We start from the raw sequence: 23,560 nt of genomic DNA, 5'->3' as shown, positions 1-23,560 counted from the left end.
TTCAAATATTAAAAAATTATTCACATTAAATTGTTTGCTCCAAACTGTAATAAATTGTATTCATTCTAACCACACACACACGCAATTGAAATTTTTTTTTTTTAATTTTTATACTGTACAGACTGTATATTACTACTAATACAATTCATCATTCTAGATGATTTATGAGAAAATGTACACATAGGGACCAAAAATGACTGGTATTGCTTTAATTGTGGGGACATTTAGCCTCCAAATTTTGATGAATACTGTACCAGGCACGATCACACAGACTCTCTCTCTCTCTCTCTCTCTCTCTCTCTCTCTCTCTCTCTCTCTCACACACACACACACACACACACACACACACACACACACACACACACACACACACAACCATCTGTGTTAATAAAAGGGGGCTCTCGCTTTATTCTGGCCATTAGAGGACCTATTGGAGAGAAACAAAATTCATACAAAAGCTTCTTTAAAGGTATTTTTTTAGTTTAAAAATAAATAAATAAATAAATAAATATATATATATATATATATATATATATATATATATATATATATATATATATATATATATATATATATATAAATAAATATATAAATAAATATATATATATATATATATATATATATATATATATATATATATATATATATATATATATATATATATATATATATATACATATATATATATATAAACTTTTTTACAGTTATATTATTAAAAAAAAAAAAAATTGTGAAGGTTAAAAAAAAAAAGTGAAGGTTAATTAGGTTAACTAGGCAGGTTAGGGTAATTAGGCAAGTTATTGTATAACGATGGTTTGTTCTGTAGACTATCAAAAAATACAGCTTAAACGGGCTAATAATATTGACCATAAAATGTTTTTTAAAAAATCTGTTAAACATAATTTGGAAAATATTTAAAAAAGAAAAAAGGGGGGCTAATAATTCTGATTTCAACTGTATTATTAGCCCCCCTTTAATTTTTTTTCCATTTTTTAAATATTTCCCAAATGATGTTTAACATAATTTTCACAGTATGTCTGATAATATTTTATTTCTTCTGGAGAAAGTCTTTTTTGTTTTATTTTGGATAGAATAAAAGCAGTTTTTAATTTTTTAAAAAGCATTTTAACGTCATAATTATTAGCCCCTTTAAGCTATTTTTTTCAATCGTCTACAGAACAAACTTGCCAAATTACCCTAACCTGCCTAGTTAACCTAATTAACCTATTTAAGCCTTTAAATGTCACTTTAAGCTGTATAGAAGTGTCTTGAAAAATATCTAGTCAAATATTACTTACTGTCATCATGGCAAAAGATCAAATAAGTCAGTTATTAGAAATGAGTTATTAAAACTATTATGTTCAGAAATGTGTTGAAAAAAAATCTTCTCTCCTTTAGACAGAAATTGGGGAAAATGAACAGGGGGGTTTATAATTCAGGGGGGCTGATAATTCTGACTTCAACTGAATATAACACAGTATATATTATTTATTTCAGTTCACTTTTTATCATCAGTATATTTGTGTATGTTTGATTCATGCTGTTGCTAACCAGTTTCAGTGGGCTTTGGAGCTGTTGTCGGTCTGTGTTTAGATGTCCAGTCTGTGGTCTCAGTCTTCCTCATCTGTCATTAGTCCTGCTGACCTCCGCCTGCCATGATATCAGCTGCACCCAAACACCTTCACTGCAATACACCAAAGTTCAACATCATCTGTATTCATAGCCTGGCTAAATATTGAAAATTATTCCGCTGCTCCCAAACACACACTCATGCATTTTTCATGAGTCAGTAAACAGATGGGTGGCGGTAAAGTAGCGGGAGGGGTCAGCGAGGACACACACACTCTCACACACACACACACACTCACACCTTTTCTTCTTAAAACACACACATATATATATATACATATATATATATATATATATATATATATATATATATATATATATATATATATATATATATATATATTTACAGTTGAAGTCAGAATTATTAGCCCCCCTGAATTATTAGCTCCCCTGTTTATTTTTCCCAAATTTCTGTTTAACGGAGAGAAGATTTTTTTCAACACATTTCTAAACATAATAGTTTTAATAACTCATTTCTAATAACTGATTTATTTTTTCTTTGCCATGATGACAGTAAATAATATTTTACTAGACACTTTTTAAGACACTTCTATACAGCTGAAAGTGACATTTAAAGGCTTAACCAGGTTAATAAGTTTAACTAGGCAGGTTAATTATTTAGACAAGTTATTGTATAATGATGGTTTGTTCTGTAGACTATCAAAAAATATATATATAATTTAAAGGGGCTAATAATTTTGACCTTCAAATGGCTTTAAAAAAAATAAAACTGCTTTTATTCTAGCCGAAATAAAACAAATAAGACTTTCTGCAGAAGAAAAAATATTATCAGACATACTGTGAAAATTTCCTTGCTCTGTTAAACATCATTTGGGAAATATTTAAAGGGTGCTGAATTTAATTCAAAGGGGGGCTAATAATTCTGACTTTGTTATATTTATAAATGTAACTTTATAATTATGTTCCCCTTGTTTCAATATGGTCCCTCTCCAATCAAAATATTAAAGAAGAATGCTGCCATTTTCAATTTTATTTAAATTTTTAAACGAAATAATACATAAAATAAATAATAAACATAAATGTTTTATATATATATATACACGCTTATTTTTTATGAGTTATTAAATATTTCAATTACCTGACTATATAAAAATGCTACACTTAGGTAGCCTTTGCTGTATCTTGCAGATATTGTGTCAGGAATAAATGGCTCCAAATGGCAGGAAATCTATTTTAAAGGTGTTTTTTGAAAAGAAAAAAAACGTCTCAATAGGGTATGAAGACAGACTTCATAGCTTTACCCTGCAGCTGGTTAAGCCTCCACCACGTCTGTCTTTCCACCTGCTGTTGCCACTGAACAACACTACAAACACAAACACCTTATTACAATTACAACTATACATGCTCGAACACACACAAAAACATGCTGTCAGACTGCAGGCTTTATTTTAGTTTGATTTTGGGGTTTTGTGATATCTACTGTATATCCGTAAACAAAGAAAAACTATTGTTTAAAGATTTGATTCTTTTTTTTTTTTCAAAATCCAATAGTTTATCTTAGTCTAGCTTCTGTTTTTCCTTTAAGGCAGCTACATTTTTGTTTTTTTACCTCTAGTAAATCTGTAAATAACAAATCACACTCAGCTACACCGTGTCTGTAAAATAATAGTTGTTTGCCCATGTATTTAATCATAAATTGTGTGTAGCTTTTGATTCATTGGTAATTTTCAATTTATTTTTGCTTTGAAATTGCATTGGGATCTTGATCTCTGCTAAGATAAATCCTCAGTTTAACAGAGGGACTTTTATTGACATTTTTACTTATTTGATATAATCTACTGTCTAAATTGGTAATGTGCATTTTGGTATAAAAAGAAAAAAAAAAGAGCTTTAATACAGCACATTGTGTCATTTATAAAACCTGAAATATGATTACTTTAATTATTGGTGCCAATTAAACCCACTCAATGTATAGGTAATTTTTATATAAAATGTTAATTATGCACACATATCACTACAATATAGTTATATGATTTGAAAGATTGTTTTATTTTTTAGTTTCAATAATTTAGTTTTAATATTTTTTACAGTTTTAATAATTATATTTTATTATTATTATTATTAGTTTTAGTTTTTTTAAGTTTTAGTTTAAGTTTTAGTTTTTTAGTTTTAATAATTCAGTTTCAATATATTTATAGTTTTGATAATTTTATATTATTATTATTATTATTATTCATTCATTTTCTTTTCGGTTTAGTATCTTTATTAATCCGGGGTCGCCACAGCGGAATGAACCACCAACTTATCCAGCATATGTTTTACACAGCGGATGCCCTTCCAGCCGCAACCCATCTCTGTGAAACATCCATACACACTCACTCACACTCATACACTACGGACAATTTAGCCTTCCCAATTCACCTGTTCCGCATGTCTTTGGACTGTGGGGGAGACCGGAGCACCTGGAGGAAACCCACGCGACCTTCTTGCTGTGAGGCGACAGCACTATTATTATTATTTTTATTATTGTTATTGTTATTATTATTAGTTTTAGTTTTAGTTTTTTAGTTTTAATAATTTAGTTTTAATATATTTATAGTTTTAATAATTTTATTTTGTTATTATTATTATTATTATTATTATTATTATTATTAGTTTTAGTTTTTTAGTTTTAATAATTTAGTTTTAATAGATTAATAGTTTTAATAATTTTATTTTATTATTATTATTATTATTATTAGTTTTTTAAGTTTTAGTTTCTTAGTTTTAATAATTTAGTTTATTGTTTTTTTTGTTTTCATTTTTTTTATTTTAGATCAAGTTTTAGTATTAGTTTTTCTGTTGTTTTAATTATTTAGTTTTAATATTTTTTTAGTTTTAATATTTTTTTAGTTTTAATATTTTTTTAATTTAATTTAATTTAATTTAATTTAACTTAATTTTTTAAATCTAATTTAATTTAATTTAATTTAATTTAATTTAATTTAATTTAATTTAATTTAATTTAATTTAATTTAATTTAATTTAATTTAATTTAATTTTTTTCAAAATAAACCTTAAAAATAAAATGAACATTCGATGCATATGAGCATATATTGCATAGCTTCTTGTTGTTTCATTTTTTAAAAACAGTAGTTTAAGCCTTTTAACACATTTTATATTATATCCTATTTATCTCATCAATACCAATTCAAATAAATAATACAATTTAAATTATAAATCATAAAATGATACATGGCAGCACGGTGGCTCAGTGGTTAGCACTGTCGCCGCCTTCACAGCAAGAAGGTCGCTGGTTGAGTTTGCATGTTCTCCCCTGGTCTGCGTGGGTTTCCTCCGGGTGCTCCGGTTTCCCCGACAGTCCAAACACATGCACAATAGGTGAATTGAATAAACTATATTGGCCGTAGTGTATGTGTGTGTGTGTGTGTGTGTGTGTGTGTGTGTGTGTGTGTGTGTGTATAAGAGTTCTCAGTACTGGGCTGTGGCTGGAAGGGCATCCACTGTGTAAAACATATGCTGGAATAGTCGGCGGTTCATGCCGATGTGGCAACCTCTGAAATAGAGACTAAGCTGAAGGAAAATGAATGAATGATAATGATACATACATTAAGGAGCTAAATAATTGATATGCTAGGGGTTGTGTATATTCACAAAAGGATGCAGTCAGACTGGAGGCTTTATTTTACTCATGTTTTTTCTGTATCCACATCTGTAAACACAGACAAAAGTTCAAAGGCTTCTTTTTTCGAAATCCAATAGTTTTTCTTAGTCTTCTATAATTCCTGAGGCAGCTATTTTTTTAGTACATCTGTAAATAACAAATCACGCTCAGCCACCATGTTAATAATAATCGAAGTTACTGTAATTGTATCAACCTAAGAATGTCAGAAACGTAGATTTATGCGATTCCCGTTATTCACTATAGCACTGCATTATTTCAAAGAACTTCAACTCAATATTACCAATAATAGCTGTTTTTCTTTAACAAAGACGCTACTATACTGAATTTTTAATGCATTCTCACAGATCGCATTTGCTTTTGTCTTTGTGTTCGATGGCATGAACTAATAAGGCTCTATATATTCTGCGAGTCCATCTGCGCTTTCAACATCTTCAATCTCAGCCTTTGTAAAACCAGTCTGTTTCTCCAAATGAGATATTAGCTTCAATCACCATGCGCTGGTGAATGAACCGTTTCTCCATCCCCACAGAACACGTCGCCTAAACACAGAAATATGTATCGCCTCCAATTCAGCATATAGAGCTTCTTATGGGACGTGAAAGGTCGTTTGTAACTGTCTGCAGGATTGATGGAGTTAAGATAGCCTCCTTGACCTTCACCCTGCACTCATGAAGAACAGTCTCAAATGACGGAGCATCGGACAACTTTGGACTGAATCGTTTTCAACACTTTTTTTCTTCTATATGTCTTTCAGTGTCTGGACTCATAAATGCAGCTTGAGATTTAATAACTGCTGTTTGTTCTTTATTAAAGGGACAGTTCATCCAAAGTCAGTCAAACCTTAAAGATATTTATAATTTTAGAAATGTAGATTTAAGAGATTCCCATTATTCACAATAGCACAGCATTTTTTTAAAGAAATTCAACCCAATATTACCAATAATAGCTGTTTTTCTTTAACAAAGACGCTACTATACAGAATTTTTAATGCATTCTCACAGATCGCATTTGCTTTTGTGTTCGATTGCATCAAAATCAGTAGAACAGTTATTCATTTTCCTTTGGCTTAGTCTCTTTTTCAGAGGTTGCCACAGCGGAATGAACCGCCAACTTGTTTTACGCAGGGATGCCCTTCCAGCCACAACCCAGCACTGGGAAACACCCATACACAGACCATTTAGTTTATTAAATTTACCTATAGCGCATGTCTATAGCCGGGAGAACATGCAAACTCCACACAGAAACGCCAACTGGCCCAGCCAGGACTTGAACTAGCGACCTTCTTGGCCGTGCCGACCATCAGAAGAACATTAAAGATGAAAATCCAAGTCAGTGGCACTTTGAGAGTCAAAAAAAACATATACAGGTTACCCAAAATAATACTGTACTTGGCTATTGGTGATACATTGAGATGATTGGTCTGGGCAAGAAACTGAATATTATTTACAAAATGATTACATTTGATCTATCGACTGAGTGTGTTCATGACAGTCTGGTGCATGAGCTTCTTGCTTTAGCAAAATTCATAAACATTCATTGATCGTTCATTTATATTCATATATATTTGTCGCAACAATTATTTTCCTGAATAAGAATTGCCGTATTCCCTATACATGAAATGAAATATGTATAAATGAAATGTATATGATTCTGGACCACAAAACCTTATGGCAATGGCAAAAATATCTGTCAAAACTCCAAAAATTAAATATTAAGTTGACATTCATGAAGATATTTTGTAAGTTTTCCACCATAAACACATTAAAACTAAAGGTATCACTTTATTTTGATGGTCCCTTTAATGCATTTTGTTGAATTTAAGTTGCATCTACATTCTCAACAGATTTAAGTAAACTGTTAGGTTGACATTAGGGTTAGTGTAGGTTGACATGTACTTGCAGTTTCTTATAGTCAGTTAAATGTCTGTTGAATTAGTAGTATGAGCAGATATTAAGCAGAAAGTCTGCTAATACTCAAATGAGAATTAATTAGCATGTAGTTGCAATGCAACTTTTAGTCAACAAAATGTGCAATATGACCCATCAAAATAAAGTGTTACCAAACTTAATTGTTCTGTCAGTAATGTTTATTATACTAAGCACTTAATTTAGACAGCTTTAAAGGTAATTTCCTCAATATTTAGATTTTTGTATTGTTATTTGGTGATTTTTTATTAACCATACATCATTGTTAAGCTAATTTATTCGGATTTCAGACTAGGGCTGCACAATATATATTGTTTTAGGATTGATATCGCAATGTGAGTGTGCGCAATAGTCACATTGCAGGATATGCAATATTAAGTTGGGATTATAGTTTATCAATAATAAAGAAGACATGAGATTTCTGGCATATATGAAAAGTATAACCATAACAGAGTAAAACATTGCATTTTAAGAGAGTGTATAGCATTCGGCACAACAACAAACAACATTTGTAATTTTAATGAAGAATAATTTTACTGAATTTCTAATACAATGAAGATTATACAGTTTTATTTGACATATTATTATTTCACTTCTGTTCTTGAATACTGATTGACTCTCCAGAAACCCATAAATCAATGTTAATTTTACTTTTTTTCTTTGCTCTTTGCTAATTATTCTTGCTTGCAATTTGTTTCTTATTTTATACAAGATTCACAGACTAAAAAAATCACCCCAATCAATAAAAAATTATTATTTTTCCTCGAATAGAGCTATTTAACCCATCTTGTGAAACTATATTCATATTGCAATCTATATAGCAGAAAAATAAAATATCGCAATGTCAGATTTTTCCAATACCGTAGAGCCCTATTTCAGACGATTTCAAATTTCAATTTCAGAAAATTTACCCATTAGATAGATATTTGTAATCTATTATCAAATATGCCATTATAAGAGACAAACTTGTATTAAATTAATATGACATATTGCATGCAACAATATCATATATAGTAAGGTCCATAAACATTTGGACATCGACACAATTCCAACATTTTTGGCTCTATACACCTGCTGTAAAGGCCTGGCAGAGCACCACCAGGAATGAAATCCAGCGTCTGGTGATGTCTACGCATTCCAGACTTCAGGCTGTAATTGACTGCAAAGGATTTGCAACCAAGTATTTAAAAGTGAACGTTTGTTTTATGATTATTATTCTGTCCAATTACTTTTGGACCCTTAACTAGTGGGAGGCACATATGCAAACTGTTGTAATTCCTACACCGCTTACCTGATTTACATGTAAATACCCTCAAATTAAAGCTGAAAGTCTGCAGTTTTTTATTATTATTATTTTAAATCGATTGTGTTGGTGTATAGAGCCAAAAAATGTTAGAATTGTGTCAATGTCCAAATATTTATGGACCGAACTCTACATGTGAACTTAAAATAAAACAACACAGTGTCATTTCTGTAAATTAATTATTTTTCCAAGACATTTGTCAATAGTAAGAGATAAAATTAGTAAAATGTGAATAACTAGATTACAGTTTGATTTTAGGTTTGCCACAGAATGTTATACTTTACTTCTACATTCTTCAGTAATGCTCCTTGTAAAGAAAAAAAAACTGTCTGGAGCCAAGCCGTATGCAGTTTTTTTACACCAAGTAATATCATCTATTGATTTACATAAACAAGGACCACAGTTTCAAGTAAAAACACCTTCTTTTACTGTTTCACTGTAGTAAAAAAAATCACATCTTAAATTCTCTGGAAGTGAGTAAATTAACAGCAAATGTTCATTTCTGAGTGAACCGTCCCTTTAAGAGCTAACCTGTCATGCAATACAACTCGCCAATGTCTCCAATTTGCACTAATTCCTGCATTTCGGTTTGCTTTTTGGCTGTCCTTTCAAAGCTATATTCGGGGAATAATTGCTTTTGTGGCCTATGCAAACATAGTCAAGATCAATGGAAACAGAGCTTAAACAATTTTGTATCGGCCATCTGTCTGTGGCTCATGCCTTCTACTCTGAAACTAAGCAGCAGAGGCAGCGCAGCTCACAGCAAGGGCAAACACTGCGGCTCGGAGCGAAGCTGAGATTTCACATCAAGAAAAGGTCCAGGCTGGGTTCAAGACCTCGCAATACACTCCAAAGAGCAAACCTCCAGGAAGACATGAGAATGAAACGCACTGGAAGAAGTGGGAGCTGAACTGTATTTGATACAGTTTGAGCGGATATTTAAAAATAAAATAAACACCATACAATTGCATTTGATGTTTCTATTATGTTAGTATGTTTTAACAAATTGAAATGAAAATGTTTGCTCTTTGATAAAATGAACGAATAAGTGAGTGACAATACAGTAACAGAAAAATCCTATGTGAAAATATGACACAATTTTGCAAATTTGTGTAACATTGAAATAATTTCCACACTAGAAACACTTTCTGTGGTTTGGTTCATTTGGTCCGGACCAAGGGCAACAATTGATACATTGTAGCATTTTTCTGCCATTTTTGAGTCCTTTTCACGCCACGCTGATTGCTTTGATACGAACCAGCTGAAATGAACCAAAATGCAGTCATGTGACAAAATCCACGTCACTCATTGGCCAGATGTTATTGAACATCTTTTCGGAACAGCTTTTACGATTGGTCAGAATTAACGTGCGGGAAAATGCCAAATGAACTCTCGCAAGTAAACAAACCGGCAGACACAAAACGTCGCTTTTTACATTGGAGCTACGACTGCGCTGGCTGACTGTATCCCTGGTCATAGTATACTATATAGTTTGTATACATCACTTTAGACATATTATACATTTCGAGAATGAAGCGTGGCTGTGGCTGGAAAACAATATTTTAATGCATTGCAAACGTTGAAGGTGCATTACAATGCAGAATCCCAGAGATTTTTAAATCATCTCTTAAAACTTACTTTTTTAGAGTAGCTTTTATTAGACTTTTATATCTATTGTTATAATTTTTTTGTTTTTAATTATTTTGCATTATATATTTTTGCATTCATCCTTGTGTCTTTTACTTTTTGTGTCTTTTAATGTGCACATTTTTTGTCAGTAAAGTGCCTTGAGATGCTACTTTTAATGGCGATGCATAAAAATAAAGTTTATTATTATTTATAATTAGTTCCCTCTTTTAAAATAATTATAATAGTAAAATTGTTATTTTTTACAGTATTATCATGATCTTTTTATTTTAATGATCACACACGTACATACAGTAAAATTTAATATTTTACTGTACTATCATGATCCTTTTTTAATTCTAATGATGACACAAACACACGTACACACATACAGCAAAATATAATAAATATTTAGTTCCCTCTTTTAAAAATGATCATAATCATAGTAAAATTATTTATATTTATATATTTTTATATATAATTATTATTTATATATATTTCACAATATATTATATAGTAATATAGTAAATTTGTTATATTTACTGTACTATCATAATCATTTTTAATTTTAATGCTCACAAAAACACATACATACAGCAAAATAAAATAATAAATAATTAATACCCTTTTATAACATTATCATAATCGTAATAAAATTGTTATATTTTACTGTACTATCATAATCATTTTTAACTTTAATGCTCACAAAAATGCATACATGCAGCACAATATAATAAATACTTAGTTCCCTCTTTTAAAAATGATCATAATCATAGTATAATTATTATATTTCACAATATATTATATAGTAATATAGTAAATTTGTTATATTTACTGTACTATCATAATCATTTTTAATTTTAATGCTCACAAAACACATACATACAGCAAAATATAATAATAAATAATGAATTCCCTTTTATAACATTATCATAATCGTAGTAAAATTGTTATATTTTACTGTACTGTCATTATCATTTTTAATTTTAATGCTCACAAAAACGCATACATACAGCACAATATAATAAATAACTAGTTCCCTCTTTCAAAAATGATCATCATCATAGTAAAATTGTTATATTTTACTGTACTATCATGATTATTTTTCATTTTAAGGATCAAACAAACACATACATACAGCAAAATATTATTATAAATCATTAGTTCCCTTTCTTAAAAGATTATCATCATCATTATAGTAAAACTGTTATATTTTACTGTACTATCATGATCATTTTTCATTTTAATGCTCACAAAAACGCATACATACAGCGAAATATAATAAATAATTAGTTTCCTCTTTTAAAAATGACCATCATCATAGTAAAATTGTTATATTTTACTGTACTATCATGATTATTTTTCATTTTAAGGATCAAACAAACACATACATACAGCAAAATATTATTATAAATCATAAGTTCCATTTCTTAAAAGATTATCATCATCATTATAGTAAAAATGTTATATTTTACTGTACTGTCATGATCATTTTTAATTTTAATGCTCACACAAACACATACATACAGCACAATATAATAAATAATTAGTTCCCTCTTTCAAAAATGATCATCATCATAGTAAAATTGTTATATGTTACTGTACTATCATGATTATTTTTCATTTTAAGGATCAAACAAACACATACATACAGCAAAATATTATTATAAATCATTAGTTCTCTTTCTTAAAAGATTATCATCATCATTATAGTAAAACTGTTATATTTTACTGTACTATCATGATCATTTTTCATTTTAATGATCACACAAACACATACATTCAGCAAAATATAATATATAATTAGTTCCCTCTTTCAAAAATGATCATCATCATAGTAAAATTGTTATATTTTAATTTTCATTTTAATTTAATGTATTTTAAAAACTTAAGATATTTTTAAAGTCTGAATCTGTGAAAATAAAATAAAGGACAATTGTTCAGCATCTCAAATAATAACAGATAAATATTAATCAGTATATTTCTCCTTTTCTTCTGCTTAAAAAACTGATATTTATTCACTTAATTTGCACATCATAAACCTTACGTTGAACTCTTCTGGCATATTTTTAAAACATGGATATCTGAAACAACTAAAAACATAAAAAATGTCCAAAAAAAAAACTACATCACCTTCAAATCACCTTTAAAAAATGAATGAATTCTGGTTTAATAAATATCCCTGCAAGACACCACAGGTCACAAAGACTACTTTAAGACAAAATTTATAAATAATTCTATGTATTCAAAAAGCTGACATGTCATGTGAACCATACACACACACACACACACACACACACACACACACACAAAATGAGTGTGTATATATGTGTTTATTTGTACATGCATGTGTGTGTGCGTATTCGTGTAAGCGAGTTTTCAATGTCCATGAATGCACCATTAGACAGCAGCATCATTTTGCCGGTGGCCACAAAAAAATTGCATTTAAAATGTATCACAGAGTGCCTCCGCAAGACTTGAGAGAACTGTATCATATCTGTAGTGCATAATTTCATTGTGTTTGTACATTTCATGCATGCATAATATATTGCGTTACACCCTTCCAAAGCACATTTAACAGGCTCATTGTAGCACAATTGCAGAGGCCTGACATCTGATGTGCTCCAGTGCACAGCGACTGACATTAACCGCATCTGAAAGCAGGAGGAGAGAGAGAGGAAAAAAAACCAAGACAAAAAGCAAAGTGTGAATGCATTTCTCCTAAAAGAAGGATGCGACCTGCTCATGAAACATTCAAAGGAAATCAGCTTTTATAGCACATTAGAAAGGCAGTAAAAACGATGATGTTATAATACACGTTGTGCCTTTGAGTCAAAATTAAATAGACAGAACACTTAAAAAATTAGCTGTTAACTCACTCAATTAGAGGTGTATGCGTAAATGACTCTTACAGTACAACATTACTGCTACAAATATTTTTAGGGGGAAAAATACAATATCATTTATCCTTTACTATTTAACAAATAAAATTGTAACATGGCAGTTTTAACCAACCACTAGTTATCTACACAAATGTCTCAAAATTACTTGAATTAAGATTATAATATTCAGATTTTTTTTAAAGGCACTACAAACATCTGACTTCTTTTTACTTTTACGATCATGATTATGGATTTAAAAGTATAACAAGATATAGTTTAATACACTGTAAAACCCAATAAGTTAGGGTAACTCAAATCATTTAAGGAAACCGATTGCAACAAACCTTTTAAGTTTAAAAACTAATCCTAATGAGTACTGTGAACTTAATCTATTTGAGTAAATGAGGCAATTTGAGCACAGGAAAACCTGATAAATGAAGAGAACTCAAACCAACTGAGTATTGTAAAACCCAATGAGTTAAGGTGAACTTAGTCCATTTAAGTTAAAGTAATGAGGTATTTAATGAACTCATTACCTTCAACGCTGAGTTCAAGACTCTTTTCAAATGAGTAGAATTAACTTTCAGCCAATTTTGAGTTAACTACACTCATTTCATTTGATTAAGTTGACTGTTGGGTTTTACAGTGTAACTATAATACTGTTTTTGAAATCCTTGTATACTGTAGCTATGAAAGGTACAGGTAACACTGACAACACTATGAAAGTTAACACTGACATCAAAACGGTAAAATAAATGAATAAACATTTAAAATCTAAAACAATTGAAACAATTAAACTGCAAACATTTAAAATAATAAATGAATAAAATTAGCTATTCTTTCCTCAATTGTTTTGGCACATTTTTTGAAACAGTCTTAACATTCTCTAAACTGTGAGTCCAAATGTGAGTCCAAACTGTTTGCTGGAACTTCAGAACTCTACATGTCTGCAAAATGTAGTTAATTACCCTAAACATTTCATTCATGCTTCAAACTTAGTTATGTGTCAGCAATTTGGCTAAAGACCACTAAACAGTCAACCATGGAAATTTAAGGTTTTCTATTGTCAAGCACCTGGGGAAAAATCTCCTTGAATGCTGCACCCATCCACTGCAATGATCATCACTTCAATTGGATTTAGAAATAGAGAGAATGGTGGAAGGAACTCCACTGGTATCCCTTCATGTGCAGCAAACCACTCCCTAACAATGTTGGTTTGGTGGAATCTGACATTATATGCGTGTATATCTTTTTTCATAACTAATTTGTTGTTTTCAGTGTGACAGTTTACGCCACGAAAAAGGATTCAAGTTGTGAATAGTTTAAATGAGTATTGACTCATCATTTTTGATCAACAAGCCATATATAATTATCTTTTTTTTCTCTTTTACACTGTAAAAAGTTTTTTCCTGTCTGCTTTAATTTTTTAACTTTGAGTCATCTCAACTTAAATCAACCAAACTGACTAAAAATTTCAAGTTAAGCTTTGCATACCTTAACACATTTGGATGAAATCTGATTAATTTATTAAAATAAGTAAAATTAAAAACAATTATAGTCATATCATTGTTTACAGTGTACAGACAATTCAATGAGAAATGTAGGCGGCACGGTGGCTCAGTGGTTAGCACTGTCACCTTACAGCAAAAAAGGTCACTGGTTCGAGTCCCGGGGCTGGGCCAATTGTCATTTCTGTAAGGATTTTGCATGTTCTTTCCATGTTTGTGTAGGTTTCCTTCAGGTGCTCCGGTTTCCCCCACAGTTCAAAGACATGCGCTATAGGTGAATTGAATACACTAAATTGGCTGTAGTGTGAGTGCATGTGAATGTGAGAATGTATGGGTGTTTCCTAGTTCTGTGCTGTGGCTGGAAGGGCATCCGCTGCGCAAAATATATTCTGGAATAGTTGGTGGTTCATTCCGCTGTGGTGAACTCAAGGGAACAAGGGAAAATGAATGAATGAATGAATAAGAAATGTAAATCTGATGTGATCAACAAGCTAATTGTTCAGAGATCTGTTGTTTCAAAAATTTTATTTTCATTTGAGATTTGAGCCAAAGCAATTGAGAAAAACTTTAATATTGATGTTAATTATGGTCATAATATTAGTATTTCTGCTGTTAGAAAAAAATTATAAAATGAAATCTTTTATTTTTCTAATCTGAAGATTATTTTTTAACATAAAGACTACTTATTGTCTGTGCCTTTTTTTAGATTACTAAAATTATAGATGAAAGATACAGTACAAAAAAGTGTCAGTCTAAACAAAATCTTTCTTAAAAATCCTTTAGATATTTCATAAAAACAGAACTATATATTTAAATAAATATCAATTTGCATAGCTGTTATCGGGAATATAAACATGTACCTAATTAAATCAATATAGGTCGATCTATTTTAGTTTAGTTTAGTTCAGTTTAGTTTAAATCTTTATTAATCCCCTTGGAACAATTCAGTGTGACATGGTGGAGCTTCACATACAGTATAACAAAAATGACACACTTAACACAATAAACACCAATACTTAACATCAAGTACACAAACAAAAAAACTGGGGGAAAAAAAGAAAAAAAAAAAACAATAATAATAATAACTAATAATAATAAGAGTACATTGATTAAATACATTTATTATGTAACCAAATTGCTTCAGGCACAAAGTAAATTTATAACGATTTGTGGAACATCTTATTGTCCTGAGACGTCGCCCAAGGGGGCATCCACTCAAAATATCTGCTCAAGGGGTGTGTGCTGTCTCCTAGTATTTTATGTGCCATCCTCAACACCTGCTGTTCATAATAGTATGCAAGACTTCGCAAGGGAACTCCTAATATTTTTGAGCACAAATTAACAATGCCTTGAAGATGATTTTTGTTTTTATAGACAGTGAAGGAAACCAGCAAATAAAGGACAAGGACAAAATACTTTCAATAAATGAATTGTAAAAGTCTTAAGAATAACTTTCTCTACATAAAAAGAGTTGAGTTTCCGCAATAAAATCTTTGATGAGCCTTATTAATAATTGTATCTGTGTTTTGATCAAATTTTTTATTGTCTTACTGAAGAAAAATCAACATCTGTGTGCTTTGCGGGAGTAAATTAACAGCAAATGTTCATTTTTAGGTGAACTGTTCCTTTAAATGTCAAACTACCTGCACTGATTTAGCCCATCCGATAAACAATAAACAACAAACTAAACTGCTTTTCCACAAAGCACAAAAAACAGATGTTCTTTGACTTTGTTCCAGAGCAAAAAGTAATAAAATCACAGAAACGACCCCAATATAAAGGTCAACGATGTACAGAATCGCATTACGGTGCATTAGACGAGCCGCATAAGAAATATTACAAAAATAATGTGAAGTACGACTACAAACTGCACTCGTGATAAGTTGCACTGCTGCCATTTTGTGACAGCCGCGAAACCTTTGTTGATTATTTAGCAAAGCGAAACATGTCACAAGCAGCCAGCGAAATCCACCACCAACTGGGTCAATCACTCACAACTTTTAGACTGAACTTTATGCTAAAAGACGCGCATTATGGACAGGAAGGCCTTGGAAATCAAGGAGGAGGAGGTATATTTTTAAATCAATCGCTGTCGTTTTTCCCTGCGCGCACTTTTCTGGCTTCAAATGCTGACAACAAGAGAATCCCATCTGACGTTTAGACATCCTATACTGAGAACAGAGAGAGAGATCTGGGAATAAGTGTGATATATCCAACGAACAAACAAGCAAATAAACAAATCGGGTGAGTGACACTCACATCCAATATTTATGGAGGAGCGGGTTTATTAAGACTTTGTGAACAGGAAGAGTTGACAAGAGTTTGTCGATGAGGAGAGTCGGCTCTGACATTTGAGGAGAACTGCAAAGTCATTCTGATGGACAGGGGATCTTTTTTTCATATATCAGTGAAGTTTTTGATTTAATGAACGAGAGGGATAAGGTTAAAAAAAGCCACACTGATGATTTAACTGAAATAAATATTCTAGGGATCAAATTTGAATAAAAAATACTACAGTTTTTAATGTTTTGAAGAAAAATTGTCCAACTTATAAATGTTCATTTAATATTACTGCATTATAATTAGCAAAAAACAAGCTGAGCTTTCAGGAATCAAAATATATGTAGAAAACATTATACAGTGCTCAGCATATATAAGTACACCCCTCTTAAATCTATCTTTTAAATTCATATTTTTAATAAGAAGCTATACAAAACGTTTTGTGCATATTAATTAGATTAGTTAGTACTGAAGCATCTGGAGTTTATCTAACAAAATAACTTGCGATAACGGTCCAAAAACTAGAACACCCAAATTTATATGTTTTAGAAAAATAATAAATCCAATTTTCAAAAAAGGAAGAATCAACAGAAGCTAAAAAATGCAAAAATTTTGTTTAAATTTTGTAGGTTGTAATTTTTTTGGAAATATTTTGCTTGAATTTAATTGCATTGTTTTTTAATTTCTAAATATGCTTGGTGACTAATAAATTAATTTAATAAATATATCTGTTAAATAAATCTGTTTTGTTTAAATGCACCAAAATACATTGCCTATATATTTACTGAGAAATGGATACAAATATTCATTTTCAAAATGGGGTGTATTCAATTATGCCGAGCACTGTGTTTGTAATCATTTGAAATATAATAGACCTAGCATTCAGTATGATGAAGTAATAAGACATAATTTAATATAAAAAAAAAATGAATTTCTGCTAAATGAATCAGAGAGTATGCTAACAATCCATGAAAAAAAACATAATTATGAACTTTTATTTAAGGTTTATAATGGAAATTCAATTCAATCTATAATATATCTACTAAAAGACAGAAAATATTGCTTTACAAACTGAATTGTACATAGATCATATAATTTTCAAAATTATTCAATAATATAACTGAAAATTAAGTTTTGCATTGCAAAATAATTGCCTTTCTTACTTTGATGTTTTGTTTTGTTTTTAGTCCAAATATCTAAAAATTATTAAATCAAACAGCATTTTTAGACAAGCAAGAAATAATACGTAAAAATTAATGAGTTTTTCCTTAAAACAAGAAAAGTAAAATAATCTTTTACGAAGAAGAACAAGATTATTTTACTTAGCCCATTGGCAGACTATTTTACTTGTTTTAAGGAAAAACTTAAATTAAAAATTTCTGAAAACAAGACAATATATTTTTCTGGTCTAAAAAAGCTTCTTTTTAACTATTTGGACTAGAAACAAGACAAAGAAAAAAAGCTTTTTTGCAGTGTGTAGTGTATATAAAAATGTACAAATTTAGTGCATAAAAAACAAATAATAGTTCAAATTTAAAAGTAAAAAAGTAAACTTTTTTAAAAAGGTAGAAAATAGCAAAATATGAACTATTTTTAAAGTTGACTAAATTAAAAATTGTAAAATTAAAAAGTATGAAAATTAACTCTGTAAATGCCAAGCATAGCAAATAATAGTTTTGCATTTTGATACTTTGATACCCGAATGATCATAATGCTGCGTTCACACAAGATATGAAGCATCAAACGTGAGTGAATTACATGTTAAGTCAATGCAAAGACGTGAATAGACATCCTGTGGCGAGATACGCGCAAATGAGGCAGCACGAATTATGCAATTCGCACAAATGAAGCTGCGTGGATTAAGCGGTTTGCGCATATCAGCTGGTTTGTGCATATCAGCTAATTTGCGCGAATCCCTCGAGTTGAAAAAATCTGAACTTCAGCGGACATTCGCATCACGTTAACCAATCAGGAGCTTTGTCTTGAAGGGTCGTGATTATGACATAGCACCTGTTGTTGGTGTCCCAAGAGGAAAACCAACAATGGACAACAGTTCATCAAACTGGGCTCGGCTAAGTCTGAAGCACTGCTAAAAGCAGCCATCATACAGGTATAGTTTCTGGAGGAGTTGATGAACTTACAGAGCTGGGTGCACCTCTGAAATCAGGATCTAGTAGACTCATACATAGCCCCAAACAAATATATACGCTGCTTTTAAGCCTTCAAAAAGCAAACAAACACAACTACTTTCTCAATAAAATCTATGTTAGCGATTTAGCAATAAAGCTAGTGTCATCAGGCAGATAGAAGCCCAGCCCTGCCTATTGTGAAGTGAATTTGAGACTTGAACGAAGTGAGTAAACTCAAAATGTTTATGCATCTATTTATGCACAAATAGCATGATTTATTCATACATTCCGCATCTGGTGTGAACACAGCATAAGAAGAAAAAGAAGGCTTCTTGTACGTCACTCTGGCCTGTGAGCAGCAGGGGCTGACGGGTAACATGAGCAGGATTGAACGCCTCAGGATCTCCATTGCAGAGGCCTCAGTTATTTTCTCTCTCCTCTGATGTTCACTAACTTCAAGTGGACAAATGATCTTCCCCGTGTCTCCTCTCTAATGGAGTGCAAGGTCGAGCAAGTAAAACACTGGGTTTTGTTGTCTTTGACATCTTATTAATTTCCTAGCGCTCATAAAAAGAAAGAAAGAAATAAGAACGATCTGTTCAAACAAATCCAAAGAAACCAAGCCTGAGAAATCAAAACGAAACTCTTGCTGAAAGCATAAATATCAGACAACGGCGAAGGGAGGAGTTGGTTCAAACCAAACTATTAATGCTATTTGTTCAGCTGCGCTAACGGAGGAACTTCTCTGGAACAAAAGCTATTATTGTTCGATGCATTTTTTCCCTCCTCCTCTCCCCTTTTTCCAACAGGAAACAGACAGTGGCGAAGTTACAGTAGTTCAACATATGAGATCAGAGAGAAGCGAAACAGAACCAGATGTGGAAAGCGTAACGGGACCCGTGCAGAACTTAACGTCTGTTTTGTTTGCCTAAGCAAGATAAAAGTGGCCGAGTTTAATTGAAACCCATCGGCAGGCCCTTATGTTTGCCTATACATATATTTATTCGCAGAGGTCGAGAGGTTAAACGGACGCTTGTTTGCGCAGCCGAGGAATTAAACGTACATCTACTTGGTCTCAGGGAAAATTAGGTTAACCCATGTGAAGCTTCACACTTGGACATTTCCACCCGTCTTCATCTGATATTCATTTAGAGGGGAAAAAATAAGACGACAGCTTTGCTCTGTTGAGAAAACACTTAAAATACCGAATCCTTTGCCAGTTAGGATTTGACAGAGCTACGCTGTTTTCTTTCTACACAAAGCCAGTCCTCTGTGATTACAAAAATACGGTAACGTCTGCGTTTCAGTGCACGCCAACACAAATACAAGCTGTCTCTGAATGGTGAAATTTAGATAAGACACTGTAAAATTTGTGTAATAGACTTCTAAACAACACAACCTGGGAATTCAGCATCACAGGGGAGGAAAGATGTTCAGACGCTTCTTTTTTTTCGTAAGGAAGGGACGAGAGCGAGCGAGAGAAGAGAGAAAGTCACTCTTTTTACCTTCTTGCCAGCTGCTTTCCTGGTGTCTTTGAGAGTTTGGCTTGCCCTACTTAAAGCCTCCCGCTGCTTGAGAATTTGATCTTGCAGCTGTTGAGATTGTTCTGTCTTTTCCTGTAATTTGGACTTGAGCAAGCTGACTTTTAAGCTTGGGATATTAACGTTCTCCTTGCTGGCCTGCAACTGAGAGAGAAAGAGAGAATGAGAGAGAAATTAAATTCTCTTAAAATCAACATTTCAATCCTTTCAAGTTAAGGTGGTGAGGTTAATAAAAATGAAGCAAAAAAAAGATGTTAGCGTTAGAAGGTCACATAGTGTAAAACCAGCATGAGAACAAAGTGACTCTTACAAATAAAAGTTCCTGAAATTAATGTACGCCTTAGAAGTAGGGCCGCACGATTCTGACTAAAATGAGATTCATGCTTTTATTTGCTTAAAATCAAGATCACGATTTTCTCCCGATTCTGTAGATGTAAAATAGAGGCTGATTTGAGTAGACCATTAATATTGTTATTCTGAAACATATGGGATAACAACAATAATATTAGGTCTATGTGTAGGTCTACTGTTGGTTAAAATGCTAAATTTTGAATTGACCTGGATTGGTGGATTTGAACAGACATAAAATATCTCCTGTTGGTTAATTCACAATAAAGTGATGACATCAGAATACAACTATTCATAATTATAAAGTTTAATTATTATGTTTGAGACATGCTTGCAATCTGTCATTGACAACATTATTAGACCATTTTTTCACTGGTAAAATGAGACATTTGTCATTATCAGATTTCCTCTTGCATTATATTCAGCATTATATAGCTTAGAGTATTATACTGACCCAGTAAACATTTATTCTCATGCACAACACTTTGTGTTCACTATGAAAGAATAACATATGTAATGCTTGCCATATTCATAACTCTAAATTACGATATGATCATTTAAATGATGTGCGCACTTTCGGTTTCACCAATTAGTGCCAAGTGCACTAATTTCATAGCTGCCGTCATTTTGAGGACAAAAAACACACATATGCAAATTATACTTCCCGCAAGGCTCTCAAATAATTGCTCTGTGCAACAAACTGAACGTTATTTACAACTTTAATAATTGTTTTTCACAGCCTATGCAGGTTCTGTTCACTAAAGTAGACATCACTGGTGGGCTTATGTGTGTCTTCTCATTACATTAAGACAGAAATGACATTTTTGGGTAAATTATACCTTATAAATACAGTATGTGACACTTTTAATGCCATTTGGAGGTGTCCATGTTGCTGTGAGGACTTGTGCGTCCGCCTACGCTTCTCTCCTGACCTTGAAAATATAATGGCAGAATCGTAGAAAAGCTAAATTTAGATCGTGTGTAGGGTCGAATCGAGATCTTTTTTCGATTAATCGTGCAGCCCTACTTAGAGGGCCCAAATCACTTTTTCTTAGTGTGAAGAGCATTTATAAAATGTAAAGAACCTTTGCGGAATGTTCTAGCAACTTTAAAGTCTGTCTGAAATCAAAATGTACAATCTTTATTTTGCTAGCGCACATTGTTTTTTTTCCCCAGCTGGGTCAGTTGGCATTCCTGTGTGGAATGCGAGTTTCCTTTCACGTGAGTTTCCTTCGGGTGCTCTGGTTTCCCCCACAGTCCAAAGACATGCAGTATAGGTGAATTGAATAAGCTAAATTGGCTGTAGTGTATGTGTGTGAATGCAAGTGTTGGGTTGTGGCTGGAAGGGCATCCGCTGTGTAAAACATATGCTGGATAAGTTGGCGGTTCATTTTGCTTTTGCGACCCCTAATTAATAAAGGGACTGAGCCGAAAAGAAAATGAATGAATGAATGAATGAATGTTTTTTTTTCTTTGAGTGAACTATTAACATGTCCATTTTAATTCACTGGGAAAAATAAAATAATGTTTGTTTTGGTAACCTTCAATTGAAGTCTGACCACATGCTTCTGCAAACTGTATGTTGTCAGTTTGATGGCTTCGGCCACAATATTTTCAACCAATATTTTTAAGCTTGCTACAAGAGAATGATTTGCAAATAGAAAGACACACATGAGCTGACTGAGAGAAAAAAAAGACAAATGTCTTGAAATACAACATCTGAACAATATCTTTAGGTGTGGTAACCATAATATAAGCAGAATAAGTGAATCTGATTCATTGAATGATTAGAAAATAATTGAATTGTACAAGTACAAGGCAACGAAATGCAGTTTAGGTCTAACCAGGAGTGCAATAGCAGCAAGTGCAGGATATAGATACAAGTTATAACGTGCAGTTATAGAAAAACTATAGTGATATTTACAGATGGATGTGAACATTATATTCAGGTTGTGTTAACTATGAACAGAGATTTACAATAAATGAATATATCTACATATTACATATGTACAATCCTATTAATAATCAGAGGTATGCAGATAGATAGATTACAAATGTCCATGTACAGTGGGTTTGTACAATTCACTCACAGTGTGATGGCCAACCTGCATCACCACCTGGATGTGCATTATTATTCTAATAATTCAACACCTTGTCATGTATTTTTCCTTATGTAGACTACACATGTGCAAAGAAGTGAACATTCCCTACATGTAAAAAACTGACCAAGTATCAAAATGTGAATATGTGGAAGCTAGAATGTGTTGCAATAAATATGATATCCACAAACACTGGGTAAATGAAGATCATGCACGCTGTGAGCTTCACATGAAGAGCACAATCTAATGTGAGGGAGAAAACACATTCATATTGATCTGATTGCAAATTACTCATTGTCCATCCTGATATTTATCCCTTCTGACAGCGATTAACTATTAAAGATCATCATTATTTATTAACTGGACCTTGCTTTTGTGATTGCATTCTGATCTTAAATTAGTGATTAATATTAAAGCAAAGACCCCACCGAGAAGCTGAATAGATAATGAGTGAAATATTAAATCTGATCAGGTGAGCCGAGGAACTTTAACAGTTGGCTAAAATCAGATGACTTCTGTTTTCTCAAGGGCAAAATGTTTGGCCACTCTAAATGAGTTATCCCATCATGCACCGGTGGAGGAAAAATCTGCACAAAAAAAGTGCTTAAAGGAAAAACCCAAAGCCAATTATATTCATCATTAGT

Source organism: Danio aesculapii, chromosome 24 (genome assembly GCF_903798145.1).
Source record: "Danio aesculapii chromosome 24, fDanAes4.1, whole genome shotgun sequence".
Classification (NCBI taxonomy): Eukaryota; Metazoa; Chordata; class Actinopteri; order Cypriniformes; family Danionidae; genus Danio; species Danio aesculapii.
This window is presented reverse-complemented; position numbering follows the sequence as displayed.